At 41.7% G+C, this 20,597-nt stretch overlaps 1 protein-coding gene across 3 annotated transcripts in view; it reads left to right on the top strand.

Annotated features, from left to right (window-relative positions):
* Positions 1-20,597, top strand: part of DAAM2 (dishevelled associated activator of morphogenesis 2) — a 205,576-nt gene that overhangs the window by 84,966 nt on the left and 100,013 nt on the right. The gene's annotated exons all lie outside the window — the stretch shown is intronic.

The raw sequence follows: 20,597 nt of genomic DNA, 5'->3' as shown, positions 1-20,597 counted from the left end.
TTTAAGGGATTTATTAGAGAGCTTCTGTTGAAGTTTTTAAAAAAACCTTTTTGATTCTTTTATGACTAGTTACTAGGAGAAAGGTGGCAAGCAACAGGATGGATGATAGTGGCACTGGGTATAAGTACAACAAAATGTTTAAATGTGCTTATTTATTCTCATAGGATTTATTTATTCTATGTAGGATTGGGCATATTAGAAGGAACCTCTCAAGTTCTCTTGTACAGAGAGCTGACAGTCAATTTCTTGTTTACAGCTTTGGGATAAAATCTGCTGTGTAGTGTAATGAAGTGGAAAATCTTAGGCTTTGCAGATCTGTAAAGTGAGGACTATTTGGTTTTGTTGATGAGTAGCATTCTGCTGGTGAGGTACAAGAATCAGGTGACCATGCTAATTATGTTTCATCACACAGCTGCCTTTGAACCATGAAATGGTGCTGTTGCAGCAACAGCCATAAACAGGAAGAGAAGGAATTATTTCAGATGAACTTTGTTGTTTTCTTTTGTGGTAAATGTTGCAGACTCCAGGAGCCAGACACTTGCTTTTCATGCCTGGCATCAAATGACTTCGCTGTCTTTGTCTTCTTGTTCAGCCGGAATGTAAAACCCCAGCAGAGGTCATAGGGCTGGGTTGTTTTGCAAACTGTGTCGTAAAGGTGATGCCCATTTGATGCAGCTGATTAGGTTTCTCATTACCACTCTGGGACTGGAGCTTATGTAAAGAGAGATATCTGTAAGTGTGTATATGCCTGAGGAGTGCAGCTGAGGTGAGGAATAGAACAGAAAATACTGGATCTCAGCATTAGAGGAATTTGCCAGTAGCCTTTCTACATTACACTTGGCCCAATACTTGTAACATTGGCTCAAAAAATTCTTGTCCATGACCACAGCTTTGAAATGCTATAGCAATGTAAAGAACCATGTCTTTTGCATATGCAATTGGAGGGCAACTATAGTATGTCATATCAAATACAGGGACAGCTGTAGTTTGTCAGATCAGTGGTCTGACAACCTAGCCCAGGCTTCAGGTTCAAGATGGGGTCCAAAGCAAATGGCTAGGGAAAAATGTAAGGTGTTGGAGACTATAAGGTGTGGCCATAGGGTGGTCTTTTCCAGGATACTCTCCAACCCTCTAACAGAAGTTGCCTTCTGTGTACATAGTAAATTGGTATGGATTTCTTTTCCATTAACTTTACACTTCCCCGGTACCCATTAGGATTTTCAGTATTCTGTGGCAGGGGCATAGAAATGAGTCAATAGGATTTGCAGCTGTTTCAGGAAGAATGTGTTCAGCAGAAGAGTCTACTTGCTTTGAACTAATTTGCAAATGGAGAATTTCCTCTCATGGAAAATATTTCGCAAAATTCTGGTCCATATTTAGGTCAGTTTTCTTTTTATGCGAGACTGCTTGAGTCCCTCTTCGAAAATGCAGCTGACTGTGGAGAATTCCTCGTGGTGACAGGTATCTCTCAAGAGTAAGAGAGTAACCTGTAATCTGCTCTGCTGGCAGTTTATTTCTGGATGCTGCTTAACAGTTGGTTTTCACATGCAAAGCTCAAACTGCTGTATCAAAGTTCAGCTCTTTCCAGTACCAAGATCCACTGAAGCATTCAATCTAGCCTTGCTATAGACGTCACCAACAGATGTGCTTTGCTCCTGAACTTGCCTTGCTAAACCTTGAACTTGTTTACCTTTGGGTCATGGTGAAAGACCTGCTTGAGTTGCTGCTGGGCTTTTGCTAGCTGAGAAGGGTATCAGTTTTATGAGGAGTTTGAGAGTTTGTGGTGGTATTAATGATGCTTTTAACTTCTAGTTTTATGTCTGGCAAATACTGTGTTCCATGTGCTTGCTTGTGGCAAAACATCTCACAGCTGCCTTATGGAAGTCTATTAAAAAGTATAATTTATAATGTTTCTGGTGCAAAATTTAATGACAAGTATATGTGATGATCTGTAAAAATTTTTGGCCCCAGTAGTTTGAGAGTTGTTGGTTTTTGCTATAACTTATTAAATGTGCTGACAGCTTGTAACTGGCATATGCATTTCAAACAAATGAAGCCATTGAAATGAAAACAGATCATATTCAGTTCTTATATTGAATGATAGCACCCCAGCCATCGTTGCATGAGAAGCGAGATGGGAGAGAAAAGTGCTATTTTTCAGAAGGGTAATGGTGTACATCACACATTTTTATGAAGCAGCCAGATAAGATGGCAGTGCATGTCCATAGGTGTTCCTGATTAGACAGGTAACATGAGAGCAGTTGAGGGCTCTGTGTGTGAGAGAACCTGGGTTGGAAACTGGGCTGGCAAAATGCAGACTTTGCCTAGAAGGGCTAGTTTGTCCACAGGCCCGGGTTAATGCATGTTCTATGAGACACTAAAATAAATCAGGCTACATCTGTATTGACAGCTCAGATGAGATTTTAATTGGATTAGAAAGATTCAGTCTGTAAATGCAGCAGTGTAAATCAGCGACCTGGAAGTGCCTAGGAGAGCTCTGTGCTGTGTGCTAGCTCCCTGCTGCTTATCCATTAGGGTCTATTCGGGGTGCTCTTGTACTATATAAAAACCAGATTTGAGTGTAAAGCCCTTTGACCCAAATCCCCAAGTGAAATGATGACACCAACATCATCGGAGATGTGTAGTGAGAAGAGCATTTGTGTTAGCTCCCTGAAGCAGGCCCAGGGGGTATAGCATCATCTTGCCATCTGCTCTGCAAAGGGTATAATGAAACATTGGTGTGGTTGAATGAATTTTTAAAAGCCTTACTTTTTCCCTTGTTGCAGTTAAAATCTGGGGCATTTTTCCCATGGAAGAGTTAATGACAAGAAAAGCTGAGCATAGCTGTGCTGGAGAAGTCTCCCTTGTGATGAATTTTCCAATCCAGTAAATATTCAGTATGTTTTTTACCTCCCTTTCTGAGGAAAACTGGCATTTTGAGGATCGGGAGCATGTCTTCTGCTGTTGTGCTACTTAAACTAGTACCATGAAAAGTGAATTGGAGATGTCCATTTTTCAAGGGGGAGAAATTAGGAATGACCCATTCCAAGCTTTCAAACTTGCTTGTGTATTCTCCAGACTGAGGCAGATACATGTGTGTGAGCTGCTCTGTTTGGAAGATGTACCCAGGCCATCCAGCCATGTAATGGCAGCTGCCTGGCTGGACTCTGACCAGGGCAGTGACTGAGATGATAAGCTGATGCTGATTTCAGCTGAAATGCCTGCTCTCATTGCCACTCAACCAGAAAAACAATTCTAGGCTTATGTATTACTTGAAGCTGGATCCTGTGTTTATGCCTTGTCTGATTAATTAGAAAATTAAAACAGAAAGAGTTACTCCTGATAGGTCCTAAATTCTGTCTAGATTTATTCCACTGGGAACATGTGCAGAGAGTAGGTCTGAATGAAGATGATGGCTTATGGTGATTTGCAATGATTTGGTTTGGCTTAAGACAGGAGATGATTTACCAGCTCTCAGGCCATCTGCTGGCACTGATTGCCTTGGGATGAATGCAGTGGTGACAGGTAAGTTCTTATCAAAGTCTAGATGCAAAAAATACAAAGCAAACAAAAATATTTCTGACCACAAGTTTTGTCCTCCAAAGGCTGCTTTTGTGAAAGAGGACAGAAGAGCTGGCTTCAGCATATCCCCTTCAATGAACAAGCAGAAAGAGAAGCTCTAGGCAGCAGGGTGTGTGGACTGGTCCTGCACCTTACAAATTGTAAAAGTGGCCCTACCTGACCATCGAGATTGATGTGACCAGCATCACTTCTGTTTCCATACTGCCATATGGTGCTGAAGGATTGCTGCAGAGGGTGGTCTGTTGGCAGGCTCCAAAATGGTTTTGTGCCTGCTGGCAAAAATATCTGTGCTAGACACATGTTTTCCCTTGTACAGAAACTACAGAAGAATCTGGAAGAACTATTGAAAGGCAAAGGAACTAACTTTTTTTTCATTGAACAGCTTCTCCATGTCCTTGTTCATATTTGTTAGCAGCAGTGTATTCTTGTCTCGGTGGATTCTGATACTTTCTCTTCATTGTTAGAATCCTGGGCTCTTCCAGGTGGTTAAAGGTGGTGTGCTGCTTGACACTAAAGATTTTGCCATCTAGATCTCTTGTAATAGCAGCCTGATCCCAGGCTGGAATTCAGACCATACCAAGAAGGGTGACTTAAATGGTAGCAGTTCAGAAAACAAAAAAAAAATTGAAGAATGCTAGCACAGAGGAAAGAGAAGTATGAAAAGCTTGTGCTTTTGTTGTTTCTGTTTTGTTAGTGAGCTGGTCATGGTATTTGAGAAGGTGGAGTGCAAGATTCTCTGTTTTAAGACGCAAAAAGAAATGGAATTGTCTTTTGAGTTTATATTTTCAAAGTTGATAGTATTGTTATATCCTCCAATGTAATGAGTTCCTTCAGCACATTAGATTGTCATACTGGGGAAGATTTGAGAAATGCTTACTGTTATACTTTTGTTGTCTTTTCTGCCCTTGAAGCATTCGTGCATTTAGCTCAGATGGGATATTGACTGTAATTCCCTGTCATGGTTTATCTTACATTGCATTTGAATCCACTTCATTTTCAGTTTGGGAGTTTTTTCCTCCTTTTTTTTAATTTTAATATAATTGTTTTCTCTGAGTCCCTAAGGAAGGAGTTTTGTTGACTTTCTGGGTGCTTTTTGTCCATATTGATATTTACCCTCTTCACAGGCTTTTCCAGAACAACACTTAATAGGTACTTTTGGCATAAAATATAAAGGTACATTATTTACAGTTGAGGAGCAGCATAAATATTTATGAACTTTCTGTATTTGAAAAATTTAGAACTATCCGCCATCTGTTTTGGCCTGCCTTTAATATTTCTTCTCATCCATTGAATTGCTGAGAGAGGTAGGTTGCTGCTCAGGTGAGGCAGCCTCCACTCTTCTCTCTCTCCCTCTCTGGCATTTTGGTCCTATTGCAGACCCCCAGATTTTGTAGAGAAGATGGATATGGAGCTGCTATATATTCCTGACCACTGAAATCAAACCCCTTTTTTCCCTGTAATATTGCCTGAGTGCAATAAATTAAGGTAGAAGCAAGTGTTGAATCAAGGTCTCTGTCCTTCCTTCAGCCCATTCTGGGAACCATGACTGAAACTGTAACCCTGGTTTCTGTCTGCAGTGCCCTGCAACAGTGACCACAAGAACATGGAAGTATGTCCTTTCTTGACACAGCCCTAAATTCAACTCTTAGTCTTTCATCTCATCACCTCTGATTTCATGATATGAAATATAATACCTAAACATCAAAGTTGGCTCACCTTCTGAATTAAAGATGAACTAGCCAAGGTATCTAGCTGGAAAAAATGGCAGTGAACTAATCCCTTCCTAAGTAAATCAATGTCTTCATCTTTTCCTGAAACAGAAATATGGAAGTAGGCTGATGTTTGCTCCTGTTCTGTCTGTTACAGTGCTCTCTTGATTTCTCAACACACCAGGCTAGTATTTGAGAGCACTTTAGTGCAGAATGCTGAAAGGAATTGATAAGTGTTCTCTGACTACATGAGCCATCCACATAACTGGTATCTGTGCTAATTCTCTCAGCACAGAGGCAAAGGAACAGTGGGGTCACCGTGGACATGCTTATATTAGCTTTGGATGAAGTGACCAGTAGCATCAAGTTTGGGAAAATTCTGATCTTTGCTTTCTTTGTGAAATCTCTTCATTTCTGTTTCTTCTCTGCCATAAAAGAGAGTAAAACTCTGTGATTATTGTCTTGTTTCCCAGAGGAGAGAAAGTTGAGAAAAGGAAGGAAAAGAGTTTTATATTGAAAGAAAGTAAGGTAGAGCATGGAAATATCTGTGAATTTGTTTATTTTTTTCGTCAAAGGAAGCAAAGCAATTTCTGAGGAAGGCACAAGTTTGGCACACACTGGATAACATACCTTCAGCAGCTACAGGGAGATGAGATCCAAACCTAAGTAACTGTGGTAGTGGTTTCCACTGCAAACAGCTGAGTTGAAAGTAGCAAGTTCCCTTCATGCCTAGCTCTCCCTTGCAGACCATTTAGTGCAATGGATACAACATAAAGCTCAGATGAAAACTAGGCTTCACCACGTTGAATAAGCAATCCCATATATCATCAGTCCCACTCAAGCTTGCCAAGTCGTAGCTGTGGCAGTGTTTGTGAGGCCCCTTTTTTGGCTCTGCAGCCTGAAAGAGTATTTATGTGGTAAAAAGTACAAGAAATGCTTCCACTGTGATCTTTCATGTGATTATAGACAATATATGTCAATGTATGTAGGAGCAAGAGGGCATCAGGTCTCTTTCTATGTGTTTGCTGCTGGGCTTGAAGAAGAAAGTTCCCTATTTCTCCTCCAGCTCTCTTGTAATATTTCTGGGAAGCAGAGATGCAGAGTTACCTATTCTCTCTCAGTATGGAGCAACACCTTTCCAGAAAAGTATCTTCTGTGTCTGAAGCTTATTTAAGTCCTTCATTTCTCATTGAAAGATTGCGACTTCGAAAGACATGCATGACAGGTCCTTGCTTTAACCCCCAAACACTTGTCATGTGCATTGATAACCATATTTACTGTCATTTAAGTTCATGCATGTTACCAAGATCTGAGTGTTTAGTTTCAAATTATTAGTCTTTTGAGTCATCCTGTCCTAATGCTGGATTCATTTGAATACAGGGATTTACTTTCTGGGTCACTTGCCCTGCATGTAAATAAATCATAGTTTCAGACTATGCCTCTGACTGGCTTGCAGCTTTGAGTTGTTGCTAAATGCAATATTCTGTGCAACCATAATTTAAAAGTCCCTCTATTTTTTTTTCCCATAAGAGGAAGTTATTTAATTCCCTCTTCCCATTCCTCATCCCTTCTGTGCTTTTCTGTAATTAATTAATCTACCTAATCTGTCAGGAAGTGTAAAGCCAAGCACAATTGACAGCTGGAGAGGTCCTTCATTTTTATTTGTATCTGATGAGCTCTGACTTCAGCAAACTAGGAGGCTTTCCTGGCCTTGGCTCAGTGGAGACTCCCCACCCCAGTTATTACTTCCTTTCTTGCATTTAATGAGGATGAACCAGTGGAGATTGTAAGAAGATGCTGCTGGTGAGACCAAGGCAGAAATTTCCTGAAAAGAAGCTCATGTCCAGGAAGAAGCCTTGGCATTGGCCTCTGAGTAGAAGATGCTGTCTCTGAAAGCAGAAAAATTCAAAACTTTGAGGCAGCAAATCACTTTCTCCACTGACGGTGGCCAGGCCACAAAACCTTCCCTTTCTCTTGGTTTAGTTTATAGTGGTCAGATCAATATTTTTCATGCACTGAGATGCAATTGTCTTCTATTATAATAATGGCAAAAGAACTGGGTGGTTTAAAATTTCTGAAGCAAAGGGTACTGAGGTTCAGGAGGCAAAAGCTCCCCATGGTGTCAAAGTCTGACAAATTTCTTTTATGTCCAGCATAGTCCAACATTACTATTACAATAGTACATACTCAGGATTCCTCTTTTCTTTTTAATTATTCCACTCAGGGGATATGTTTCTTCTTCTTTTCTTCCTGTTCTACAGAGAGAATTTTTCATAATGTTGGTTCTGCTTTACATCTGTCTCATATGCAATAGGTGTGCACACGTCCCTGATTTTAATGCACATATCACTACAAGAAGCTTTTTGTAGTTGAATTCAAGTCCAAATCCATAAGAGATATTGCATTTTAGGCTTTGTGGCAGAGACAGCTTCCCCTTTCAGGTGCTCACCTTTGTCTGGATTCCTGGGATAGGGACAGGCTTATGGCCCTGAGTGCAGCACCAGCTACTTTCTCACTTTAGGCTCCCTTCCAGCAGGTGCGGCTGGTTGGCAGCCCCCAGCGCCTGACCAGCTGTGTAAGAAGCAGCAGTCACTATGGAAATGTGTGAGACACAGCTGCTGGGAGAGGAGCATGAGATGGGAGCCAGGTCTTGCACTTGGTGTCTGAGAATCAATAGAGTTGTGTAAACAAAGGTAAATCCACACCTGGCCTTACATGCGAGATTTTGGGTGTGGAGAAGCTGGAGTGTCACCAAAGCACCTCTGCAGTTTTAAGGATTTTGTACAGGCATACGCTGTCTTTTAGATCTTGTTGCTTTACTACAGAGTTTAGGAACAGATGAACCCAATGTAAACCAGTTCAGTTTCCCTGAAGACAGGAGTGGAGTTACATCATTCTCCATTGACTGAAATTTCGCCTGGGTGGTACTTTGTGTCTGTGGTGGATGTTGGTTTCTGAATTGGTCATGGTTGGAATACTTGAAGGGAGTGTCTGAGCGTGTTCTGAGAATGATTTACTTAGAGTAGACATGAAATGCCTGAGGAAGCTCTCACAAGACTACATATTTTTAACAGGGCAGTGCTGTTGTTTCATGGGAACACGCAGGGAAATGCATGCAGTACATCTAGGGCGAAAGAGAAGTACTGGATTTTGGGACCACAGTAGATGTGTAGCTTGGGATACAGAAGGAGGGGAAAGAACAGATCTACCACTAGAGGATGGAAGTGCTAAGTTGTCAATCTTATGTCTTCCCTCTGTTGAATGCTTGAGAGCTGTCATGATATCCTAACCCTGAAATCATGGATAGGGTAGGTATGCTTAATGTTCAGAAATCTTGTGGCCATGTGTTTCTAATACCTTCATCACCTTATTTGCTAATACCATCATGTTTTGGCATAGCTGCAAGTGTTAGGCAGCATAGTATAAAAAAACCAAATAACATAAAGCTCTACACTGGCCTTTTTCCTTAGTAAGGCATAATTATTATTTGAATGGTTTTGTGTTCCACTATGGCTATAACAAAGTGTCAGCAACTTTCTGGATTGAGCCTGAAGGCTGCTGAAGTGATAAAACACTGAGATGATATTGATAGTAGGAGTCATATGTGCTAGCTGGAAGGATCAAATTAACTTATCTCTATTTCAGCTTTCTGGAGCTTTTCCAGCTATACTTGGATGGATACAGAATAGACAATTTTCTACCCTCCTCCTGGAATTGCACCAGCATTCTCATATATTTCCTGCCACTTTGCCTGATGACTCAGAGAGTGGGCTCTCTTCAGTAGAAATAGCATAAACAGCAGCAGTACAGGGATGTCCTCTTGCCCAAAAATTTTGGAATGGCTTCTCTGAGTATGATTCCTGCCCTTCTGTGGTTTCTATCCTTCAATTCTCTTTATTAGTGTCTTATGTTTTTCAGAGTTGTATCTGATGGCTTAGAAATCTATTTAAGACCTCATCCTTCACCTTCTGGGGAGAATATTTGAATCTAGATTTGGTCTTCTAAGGAAAGGTGAGAGATTGTTATAAAACAGATAAGAAAGGACAAGAGGAAAGTACTTTCTCATCCCATATTATCTTTCTCAGATAAAAGATGAGAAAAGACAGATGCATTTCCAGCTGGCACTATGTCTTGCAAAGACCACGTTGACCAGATTGTGACTGGACAGGAGATTGTGATAAGAAGGAGAAGTGTCTTCCACAGTAGTGAAGAAAAAGACACAACGAATGAAGTAGCTGTGGTGCTGAAGGGAGAGGGAAGACCAATTGCAAAGATGGGGATGATATGGAATGAGTGCTAGGCCACAATGATGTTTTGGCTGTGCTTTTGGTGGAGTGATGAATGGTGATCAAGGGAAGTTGAATGACAGATGTCTATTTCTTCTGCAGCTTATAGAGGAAGGGCCAGGTCTGAGATACTGTAGGAGGGATGTTTTGGTACTTAGCCTGATGTCAGCAAGAAAGAGGAAGTCAGATCCCTCTGTCAATGAAGATGTTATAAATTTGTAATAATTTATAATAATTCCTCACCTGAAGCTGGGGAAACAGTGAAACTTTCCAGTGAAGAGAAAAGGCTGAGAAACAGGATGGGATGTGAGTGTCTTGCCAGATAGTAGTTATCTTTAGGGAGGTAGACTGTAGATGGGGTTTAAGAGGAACTGTTAACAAAATTATGTAATTGAATGGAAAAGATGATAACAATCATGAAGTATCATCTGTTTAATATGTTGACTAAGATTAGTTTCTGTAGTTGCTCACTTGGTAACAATTTATATCAGATATAATCATGGCTCTGGCAGTGTATCATACAGCCTGGGGGAGAGTGGGGGAAAAGGGTTTGTAATTATGTCATGTCTCTGTGCTCTTCTATAGGTTGGATTCTATCTTCAAACAGTACTCAAGGTTGTTTATCATTTAGGGGACCTGTTGAGGTGATTTGGGATTGCTCTTCCATTGTTGGAGGGAAATGGCCTCTTCTTTGCCTGGTGTGCAAGACTCCAAGGTGGAGAGCACAAGGTGCTACGGGTGAGGTGGACGGAGTAGCACCTTTTGAGGGCAGAGGGTTTTCAGGTCAGCAGTTTCCTGGCACCTTGCTCCACACTAGGTAAGTAGAAGCTTTTAGTGTCACTAAATAAAGCAGAGGTCCTTCTGTTCATCCTTCAGCACCAGGTGGGAGCAGCACTTGGAAAGCAAGTGTCAGAAGGTGCTTTTTCTGTCACTTATCACACCAGACTGCCACTCTGCACTGTTTTGATTTTTTTTTTTTTTTTTTTATTCTTAGGCAGTACAGACAGATGCCTTCCACCTGGCACTGCAACAGGGAGGAAAACTTTTCAAGGACGTTTCATTTTCCTAGCTACCCCTGCAAATTTACACAACTAAATTCATGCATTTGTGAGGGTTTTTTTTTTTTTTTTCCCTAGTGTGAAACAGGGAATAGTAATGCTTCTTAGGCCAGTTTTAATGCATAATTGTAGCCAGATGGAAAAGGTGCTGAAAAGGTGAAGCATGTGTAGATTATAGGCAGTACAGGAGTCTTCCAATGGCAAATGAAGAACTTGGTATTTGAAGAACTTGGAAGCAAATCTCTATTACTGCTTCCTGTCATAGACATTGCCCTGCTCTTATCTACTTGTTCTTTTTGTAGGGAGAATCTGATGCAAGACTCTATTGCCTTCATGTAGACCCAGTGGTGTATGCAAAAAGGTCCTAGTTGACATTTGTATACTCTATGCACTTTTACATTAAAAACACTTCAGGGCGTCTTTTAATTTTGCAGTTTCCCATCATTTGTTGACCACATAAAGGAAAGGAAAGACTGCCCGCACTTAACAACCTTTGGAAAAGGTTAGCAGCATGCACAACAGTCTTATGCAATAGTTTACTAGGTGGAGGCTTGAAGAATAACTTCTCCAAAGGAAATTACAAGGGGAAAGCAGACTGCAGTTTCGCAGTTTGGAAGGTGTCCAGGGAGATCCCTGAGTCATGGAAAATCCATTGGGATTGCTTTAGAGGCTGTGTTTCAGCATTACATCTTGAATAGAGAGGAACAGCTGCACAAGTTCATTGCTTGGTGTGAAGCTGTTGGCTTATACATTAATGATGTGGAAGAACTTTGGATTACAAATGCTTAACCAGATACTAAGTGCAAGTATGATTTGTCATTAGGAGACAATGCAAGGCACATGTTCATTCTTCTCTTATTCTTTTTGCTGTATTTTGTGAAAATTTCTCATAATTTCTTTAGTGGAAACATGGAGAGAAAAGCATCTTAGGTGGTGTTTTTTTGAGCCCAGTGATGTCAGTGCAGTAGTTTCTGTTCTGCTTATCAGAATATTTGAGCAATGAGACAGGACAGGGTGTGAGTGAATAACCAAATACACTGTCATGCCTTCAGTTCGCTGTTTGACTATGGAAATACTCTGTTTATGTGAGGGAAGAGAATTGTGGAATTTCCCTCCTCTTCAACCCAGAGGAGATAACAGAAGCCTCATATGTGGGTGGTACTCTCGCTGGTCTGGACTGATTAGTAGTAAATACAGATCATCTCTACTTATTGAAGTAGGAGTTAACAATTAGTGAAAAGGAGACTGATAAACATCTCAGTCTATTCTATGTTGGAAATCCATGCTGTAGATTATAGAGCAAGCCACTGTTAGAGGTGGTTAAGCTCAGAGGTTTAGTCTGTTACAATTAAAAAGAGGCTATTTAATTATTATTTTCCACTGGTGTAAATCCACTCAATTTAATGGAGTTTGGGGCATTCTGATTTCTGGTTTGCACTACCAAATTTGGAATAATTACTCAGAGGGCAAGTGAACAACTAAACTAGCTTCTGATTTTGCTTTTGTCTGTGTAAACCTGAACTTCTGCCAGAAAATGATGTTGATTTACTGGAGTTCCTGTGAGTTTGCCCTGTGTATAAGTTTGAGCATGTGCTTCTAAGCTGCACAACCTAAGCTCAACGAGATGTTAATTTTGCTCATTAAATTTTTAACCAGCCTCTCAGTTCCTCCTGCCCTTTTACGTAATATTTTATCAGAGATTTTAAAGGTCAGCCAAGCTCTGACTTACCCTTGTTTTCCTCTATAGGGGCATATGGCAAATAGGATGCACACAAGAGGATAAAGCTGTGAGGGGAGGAGTAGGTGGCACTGACGCCCCTGGAAATTCAGCCTGCCTTTGGCACAGCAGCAGCAATCCCCAGCCCACATTTTGAAGGCTGAGCCAGCAGGACTGTGTTTGGGCAGGAAGCGATCAGAGAGGTGTGTGCCTGTGTGCTTTGGCACAGTCTAGACTGTGAATTGCTCCAGACTAGAAACCTCCTCTGAACTCATTAGTATTAAAACAGAACAGAGGGGACTTTGTAGGCAGGGAGAGGGTGTGGAAGCCGGAAACGTAGCAGTTTAGATGGCAGTTTCCTAATAACCTTTCCCACAACTACCTTCCCATACAGGGTCTCAGCTTAGAGGACCTTGGCATGAAAAACAAACCCTGGCACAGGGAGGGGGAAGGGAGGGAGGAAATGAGGGGAGGGAAAGGAAATAAGGGGTGGAAAATGGGCACTGTGCTGAAACAGCAGATTTTATTTTTATTTAGTGTTATATATGCTGATGCTGGAAACTCTGTTTGAGAAGGGTATTTGGTACCATGTATGTAATCAGAATGTGGAGGTAAATTTGGCACTTGTACCAGAGGACTTGCAACCATTCACGGTGAAAAAAATGTATCAAGGAGAGGAAGAACAGCTTGAGTTCTGTTTGGTGTTTTCATTTAATTGACAGGATGGTGAAATACAGAGCACATCTATTAAGAAATGATCATCAGTGTGATCCAGGAAAATCCTGGAATATGCTTATGCTCTACTATGCTGTCCCTCCAGCAGATATGGGAGGGGTTGAAGTCCCCCAGGAGGACCAGGGTTTGTGACTGTGAGGCTGCTGCTGTCTGTCTACAGAAGGGTTTCCTGGTCAGGCAGCCTACAGCAGACTCCTCTGTAATGTCACTTGTCCCTGTCCTCCCTTTAGCCTGTCCCATAAGCTCCTAGTCAGCTCCTTACCCATCCCTAGGTGGAACTCCACGCATTCCTGCTGGTTACTGGCATAGAGGCACCATTGCCCCTCATCATCCCTACCTGACCTTTCTAAAGTGCCTTCCATTCCAGCTCAAAGGAGCCACCTCTGTGATGCCAGCCAGATCAAAGCTCTGCAGGCATGTGCACATCTCAAACTCCTCTTGTTTATTCCCCATGCTACATGATGTATGGAGGCATTTTAGTAGGGTCTCTGATGACTCTGAGTTACTGGCAGCAGTGCTTGGAATTCCTTTTTGCTGCTTTCCAGGTGCTCTCCTGCTGACATGTGATCCCTGTCTAGTAGATACTAGACATCTATTGCTGACACTGACATCAAATTGGTAGGAGTAGATGGATTGAGGCCTCCCTTCCCCAGCAACTTCAGTTTAAAGCTTTTTTTACCATCTTGGCGACATGATAACTGGAGATGCTCTTCCCTTTCTCTGACAGATGGACCTTTCATCCACAGCAGACCAGGTTTATCAAAATGAATCCCATGGTCTAAATTGCAAACACATGTTTGGTGTCACCGGTCCTGTAGCCATTCGTTGATTTACCAGATTGAACTGGCCCTTTTAAACTCCTTCCCTTTGACCAGGAGAATTGATGGAAGATTCCTGCCCTCCAGAGTCCCTTGCCACAGCTCCAAGAGCTCTGTAATCCCTCTGGATACTCCTCAGAGTGCTCCTGCTCATATCACTTGTGCCCACTTGAAACAGCAGCAGTGGATAATGCTCAGCTGACCGTATGAGGCTTGGTAGTGTCTCAGTGATATCCCCAGTATGAGCCCTCAACAAGCAGTGCATCTCTCTAGAGTGTGTCACTGGCCACATGCCCATACTGTACATATGATAAAAGATAAGCTTAAAATAAGGTGGGGAAAATGTGTGAAAAAAACAATGGCTTCAAGGCAGCCAGTTAAAACTCCTTTTTATAGCAAGTCTGGTAATTCAGGACGGAAAGCATCCAGGAACAGTTTTTTTCAGAGAAAAAACTAGGGATTATAGTTGAGCATGAGTGAACATAAGTCATGAACATTTTGAGAGGTTTTATTTAAAAAAGGTCATTGACTATATGGAATATATGGAGTATATAACCAGAAGGGCAGTCTGGAAATGCATGAAATAAACTTTGCACTCAGCTTTGGTTCGGTCTCAGCTGGAACACTGTCCTCACTTTTGAACAGTGCAATTCAAGAAAGATGTACTTTGACTGGGTAAAGGCCAGAAGTCAATTAGAAGAGGAGTGAGAGATCCAGAGGACATATCCCCAAAGAAAGACTGGAAGAGATGGGTTTGTTTAGCCTCAAAAGAGGAGACTGAGGAGGGACATTTCAACAGTCTTTAACAGCCTCAGAAACTGTTATCAAGAGGAAGGAAAAAAATCTGCTCACCACATTAGTGGTTGATAGGGCCGGAAGTAATAGGCTTAAATTGCAGCAGCAGGGATTTAGATTAGACATGAGCCTGACTATTCAGTTTTCATCCCTGTCCCTCTCATTGGGCTCATTTAAATTCACTGACATGGACATGCAGCCCACCTTAACAGAAAAAGCTGTGATGATAGACAGCTGTTTTACATTATTGTTCTCATATGCCCAGTCATATCCATGCAATGTCCCTCTTGCTCCACCTGTATTATAGCCCTGCATATCAGAGAGTGTGTCTGAGTCTTGATCTTTTTCTCTCTCCAAACACCTGTGTGTATTGTTGCATGAAGTACTGAAGGTACTGGTTTTCCTCTTTCTTTCTCTTTCTGTTTGGCCCTGCAGATTGTTGTCTCAAGCATGTGGTTTGCCTGTGAAGGACAGAAAAATGAACAGCAGATGCTGTTTCAAGTGGCCTGTGAGAGGGGATTGCCACAACAGGCATTGCTGGTTATGTGTACTTGTGTGCTGTCAAGTCACAGAGAACTTTGAGGAGCAGGAGAAGGACAGGATTTAGCTCTTCTCCAGGAAACAGGGAAGCAATTAACCAGTGATCAAGAAGGAAAAAAGAAAGCAATATAATGTGGGGTGCATTTGGGGATGAGAGGGAGCCGTGTTAGTTGACTTTGTGAAGAATTTCTCTACCAAAAAGCAGTGCCTTGAATGTTGCTGCTAAGCCTTAAGAATGTGTAACTTCTGTGTTGGCAGGGTAGAGGAGAAACACATCTTTCAGTATGTAAACATCAGGTGCTTTCTGTCTTGTACTGTTATGACTGAGAATCAAGAGATTTGGGCCCCTAGTACTGAAGGGGTTTTAAAGCTGCAACTTTTGGAAAAAGCAAGGAGGAAAAGAGTGTAATGGGAATCACAGCCTTTTGTTTGTCTGTTTCTCTGCTTTACAGTCAGATCCATGGCAGTAGCTGAAATGTAAACATTGCTGCCTCTGCCAACAGGCTGGGTTAGCAATTCCTGTGTGCACTGTGGTTTCCTAATGCACAAATGCAATGATAAAACATTGTGGGTATGGGCGTTATGCATACACTTCTTGTGGATGTAAGGTGTGGGAGGCATGCATGTCTGCACATACACATCATACACAGGCCATGTGTATGCAAACACATGGAACCCAATGATATTTTACCATGATGAACCTAATTCTTACCAATTGTAAAACTGATCGAAATGTTACTGCCATGCCTCTCACAGTGTGCTGCTCGTGTGCTTTACAAAGGCTGCTTTTAATTCAAAGGGTTAGGATGAGATAGAAGAGCTTGAGGGGAGGGATTGGCTTGTTTTGGGGTTCATTTTGCTTTTTACTTCATGGGTTATCTGTGGCTTAGCACCAGGTGCCCCAGTGGGAGTTTTTGACCAGTGTGTTTCACCTGAAGATGTGCTGGCTGTGTGGGTGGTAATGCTGTTGACTGATCAAGACCTTTTGCACTGTTCATTGCTCCAGTTTGCACTGGAGTGTAGGTGGTTTGTGCAGTCAAATGAACCTCATTCACTGACAGTTCACACAGTCAGTCTTTCAGAATGCCTCATCTACCTCCCCAGCATTGGAGAGGAGCATTCTTCCTGCAGGCTGCCTCTTACCTGTCAGCCTGGGGAGCTAGAATGAACAGAACAGTGGAAGGAGAACTGTAGGGGAACAAGCCTATACTGTCCCCTGGAGGTAGACACAGTGATTAAATAGAGAAGGTTTATCTCTTCTATTTGAAGGATTCGTGAGTTCTTTGCAAAGAGACTGAGATCTGAGTAAGATTGTTTTGGTTCATTACTTTATTCATTCACTGCACTTATCTCTGAAGCAGCTTTTTGGACAAGTGCCTCTGGACTTATGACAAGAGCATTTCTGCTACTCCCTTTTTGGTGGGCACAGCTTGAATGTGAGCAACCAGACTAACCTGCTTGTTATTTGCCAATGGAATCTGGCATAGGCAGCCTGAACTGAAATATAACAGAAATACAAATGTTCCTGGGGCTGTTGTTAATGTGAAAACGCAGCTTTCAGTCACGTGTTGGCAACGTGGTCCTACTCAGTTCATTTTTTAAAGTGATAGTAGTTATGCTGGATAGGATTCTCTAGTCCAAAAGCTTGCCCCACATCTCCTTCCCTTGCTTGACAACCTTGCCCCTCATCTCCTTCCCCTGCTTCTCTTTCTTCTAAAGTCCCAGGCATGTCAGTGCCTTCTATCTCCTGTTTGCTTGAGTTGCATTTCAGCATTGATTAACCCACCATCAATAAATAACCCTCTTGAAGTAATTACACATGAACATGAACCTTCTCTGGGGCCTGCCAGTGGATGCTGGATAGGACCCCACGGTGTGTCATAGTCATTGTTTACTTTGTACAAGATTTAAACAAATTTGTCCAGAGCAAAAGGCTGTCAGGTGTGCTAAGGCACTTGGGAGCATTGGTGGAACTGGAATGTGGCCTCTTTGGGGGCATGGTGACAGATATTTATATAAATGACCTTGGGGAACCCGAAGTAACAGGTATCCTACTGGACAGGGAATTTATACTGGCAGCAGTGCATTATAATTGATTTTGTAACTTGGGTGGATTTGGTGCTGTTAAGAGAGAGAGAATGATTGATGAGGTGGATGAGGGAGAGTGCATTTGTACTTGACAGGTGAAAAAGGTCAAGGGGAATGAGAAAGATTAGCGAGGGGAAAAAGAAATGAAGAAATGGTAGGTGTGTACAAGAGAAAGAAAAAGGAATATGATTATCAACATGGGAATGAAGGGAATATGGGAAGATGAACAGCAAGCAAGTTAAGAGCAGTGCATTAAAATAAAATTCATTCAGTGGGTATAATGTGAAAATGAACGGACCCTTGGAACCTAAAGTTTTGAAGTAAGCATTCAAGGCAAGGTGTTAAAATAAATAATCTTCAAATTGTGAAGCCTGTCCTAGAGTGTGTAAATTCTTAGTTTTCCATATTGGATGACTCACAAAGAATCATTAAAGGTAATGCTGGTGTGATGGAGCAAACTGCACAAAAAATATTGCAAACAGCATCGTTGTCACCGTCTTGAAAGGTACAATGACTCACCTGTAACACAAAATCAGCCATGCTGCTTGAGGTAGGGAGTTGATAAGTGTTTGACCATCTACAAAGCTGTTTCTGTGGCTTTGTATTTTGCAGGGTTCCACACAGCCTTCTGAAACTTTTGATGCTCATCACAGGTCCAATAACTGCTGCCCTCACGTGTTCTGGAAGTTCTAAAGTTTCCATTTTGAGTTTAACAAAGAAGAGTAGAGGTTTTGGGGAGCTTTTCCAGTTTGTGCCATCTGGTTCCCAAGGAACCTGTTAATGTCAAGACCTGGCTGTCCTTTTGCTTGAGTACACATCAGCTGTTAAAGAACCAATCAGTGCAGTAGAGCTGTAATCAGACAGTCAAAATAGGCATCTCTGAGCAGTGGGAGTGTTGAAGCCTCTTTGCCTACATGTTATTTCTTAGTGTTGGATTCTATGTTGTAAAATAAAGATTGATTTCATGTCAAAGCTATTCTATCTGAGGATCATAAAAGCATATAATTTTAAAGTAATGCTTAAGTAGTTCCCTGAATATGTTTGTAGGTAGAAATAAAGTTTAAAAAAAAATCAGAATATGCTTATATATCATTAACATCTCTCAGTCACAAAGATAGCAATTAAATATGAAACACAGGCCTGGGGAGGATGCTTAGAGACAGAATAGTGTCCCGAGAGCCCTGTAAGTAAGAGAAACTGTGACCTACCGGTAAAAGATTAAAAGTGTAATGCAACTCTCTGTAGCTGAAATTACAAGAAATTGATGAAATAAGACAGTTATCCATCTGAACATAAGAGAATAAGCAAAATATCTTCTTCCTTCTGGCAAAATATTTGTTATACCCATATTAATCAAGTTATTGCCTGCAGTAGACATATCATATGAGGAGTCTGGGTTTCATAATGCTGGAAACGCTATGCATGACTCATTAAACATTTATGAGGATAAAACAAAACATCAACAACAACAAAACAACCCACTAGCCTGTAAAGGTTGGTTGGTTGGTTGGTTTGGTTTGTTGGTTTTTGTATTTTGCAAAATAAAGCAGCTGTCTGACCTTAAACTGCCCATGACTGGTAAGTCCAGCAGCCAGTGGACCTGAGACGAGTAGAATGAGAAAGTGAAACTGAGGATATCTCCTCCCACGAGTGTCCGAACATCCCTGGAGAATCAAGTTTGGGGCTCTTGGCCTCCGTGATTCTGACTTAAAATCAGGGGATGCTGGAGACCAGAAGCTGTGGTTCTCTGTGTGCTTATGGCCTTGAGGTTTCTCCTTTAGAGAGGCAGGCATGTTGGTGGGTGTTACCAGTTCACCTTTAGTGGGTCTCTCTCCAAGTGAACCTCTCTTTTACGTTACCAAAATCTTACTTTTTCCCCTTATTAATTTCATTTTGTGTCACTAAACAAAGAACTGCCCAGTCTAGGTGAGAAATGCTTTTCTGGAGCTTTGAGCATCATTGCTGAGCTGGTGGCTGCCCAGCATCTAATCCATCTTTCATGCTCTGATGAATGTTCCCAAAAACAAGGGACATAATGTGGTTTTAAATCCTGCAAAATACTGGATTTATGGTTTCTACCCGTTCCTCCTTCTTGTTCTTTCTCTCTGTCTCTTATTTCCTTGGGTTGTAGCCATTTTGAATGGAGGCCATCTTCTCTTTTGGCCTGAGAACTGGACTGGAAGCATTTGAACCTCAAATCCAGTTCCAGTTCTTTTTAAATGTTTTATCATTGAAATTCAATCTAAGTAAGTAAATAAAATGCCCACAAGAAAGTGAAAATTAACTCAGTTAACTACCACTAGATAAAATAAAATAGGAAATAAATGAAGGAGAGAAATGAACACACTATTAACCTGGCATGCTTTACATCTTCCTCAGTCCAGCCTAGCAAAAATATCCTTTTAATCTCTGTTTCATGCAACTGCAAGCATTTTTAAGAGCCAGGAGGCTGAGTTCTGTTGAGCAGGGTCATGCTGGCATGAATTACTAGAACCAAGCTGCCCATCCAAGATGTGGAGGGGGACTACAATGTTTCTGTTGGGAAACTTGCACAGGTGCTGGAGAAGGGAGCTTTCCCTGCTTTTTTCTGGCTGGTCCTTTTTTCCTCGCCCTTTACAATTGCTCCCTGGGCATTCAGTCACATTGGCTTCCTTAGTCTGGCTCCAACCCCAGTCTTGATGACTGCATTCAGTTTGTCATTCTTCCCCTTTCCTGCCGAATCTGGCAATTCCTTTCTCTTTTCAGTAGCCACTTGCCATCACGGAGCTAACACTGCAGTCTGACTTTCTGTGTGCTGACAGATCTGCTTCTGTCATTGGGTCAGAATGACCTGTTCACTAACCAGATTACCCTCCTGAAATTTATTCTTTCTGTTGTTCCTCCTGCTTCCCTCCAAGGCAGCAGGTTTCCTCATGTGCCGTCTGTTGGGATCCCGAGTCAGAATAGAAGAATAGCCTGCCTAATTCAGGGTCTTCTTTCTTAGCTAGATCCATGGTTTTCCTCTGCACTCACAGTGATCTTTTCTTCATCTTTTAGAGAATCGCAGAGGTAAAATGATTTGGAGAGCTCCAGAAGAAGGTCTCCTGTCTCTTCTATTTTGCAGGGGTTTCTTGGGTTCTTTTACAGGGTAGGTTTTGATTGATGGTGTAGGTAGGTAGATGAGGACATGCAGGTCTCTTCAGTTCTTCCCCCTCTTTTTCTTCTCAGTGAAGGAGCACACCTTGCTGAACCCTAACTTAGGAAGGGGAGTTGAGGAGCTTGACTACTGC

Source organism: Serinus canaria, chromosome 3 (assembly GCF_022539315.1).
Source record: "Serinus canaria isolate serCan28SL12 chromosome 3, serCan2020, whole genome shotgun sequence".
NCBI lineage: Eukaryota > Metazoa > Chordata > Aves > Passeriformes > Fringillidae > Serinus > Serinus canaria.
Note: the sequence above shows the minus strand (reverse complement) of the source record. Positions and strands in the feature narration are given on the sequence as shown.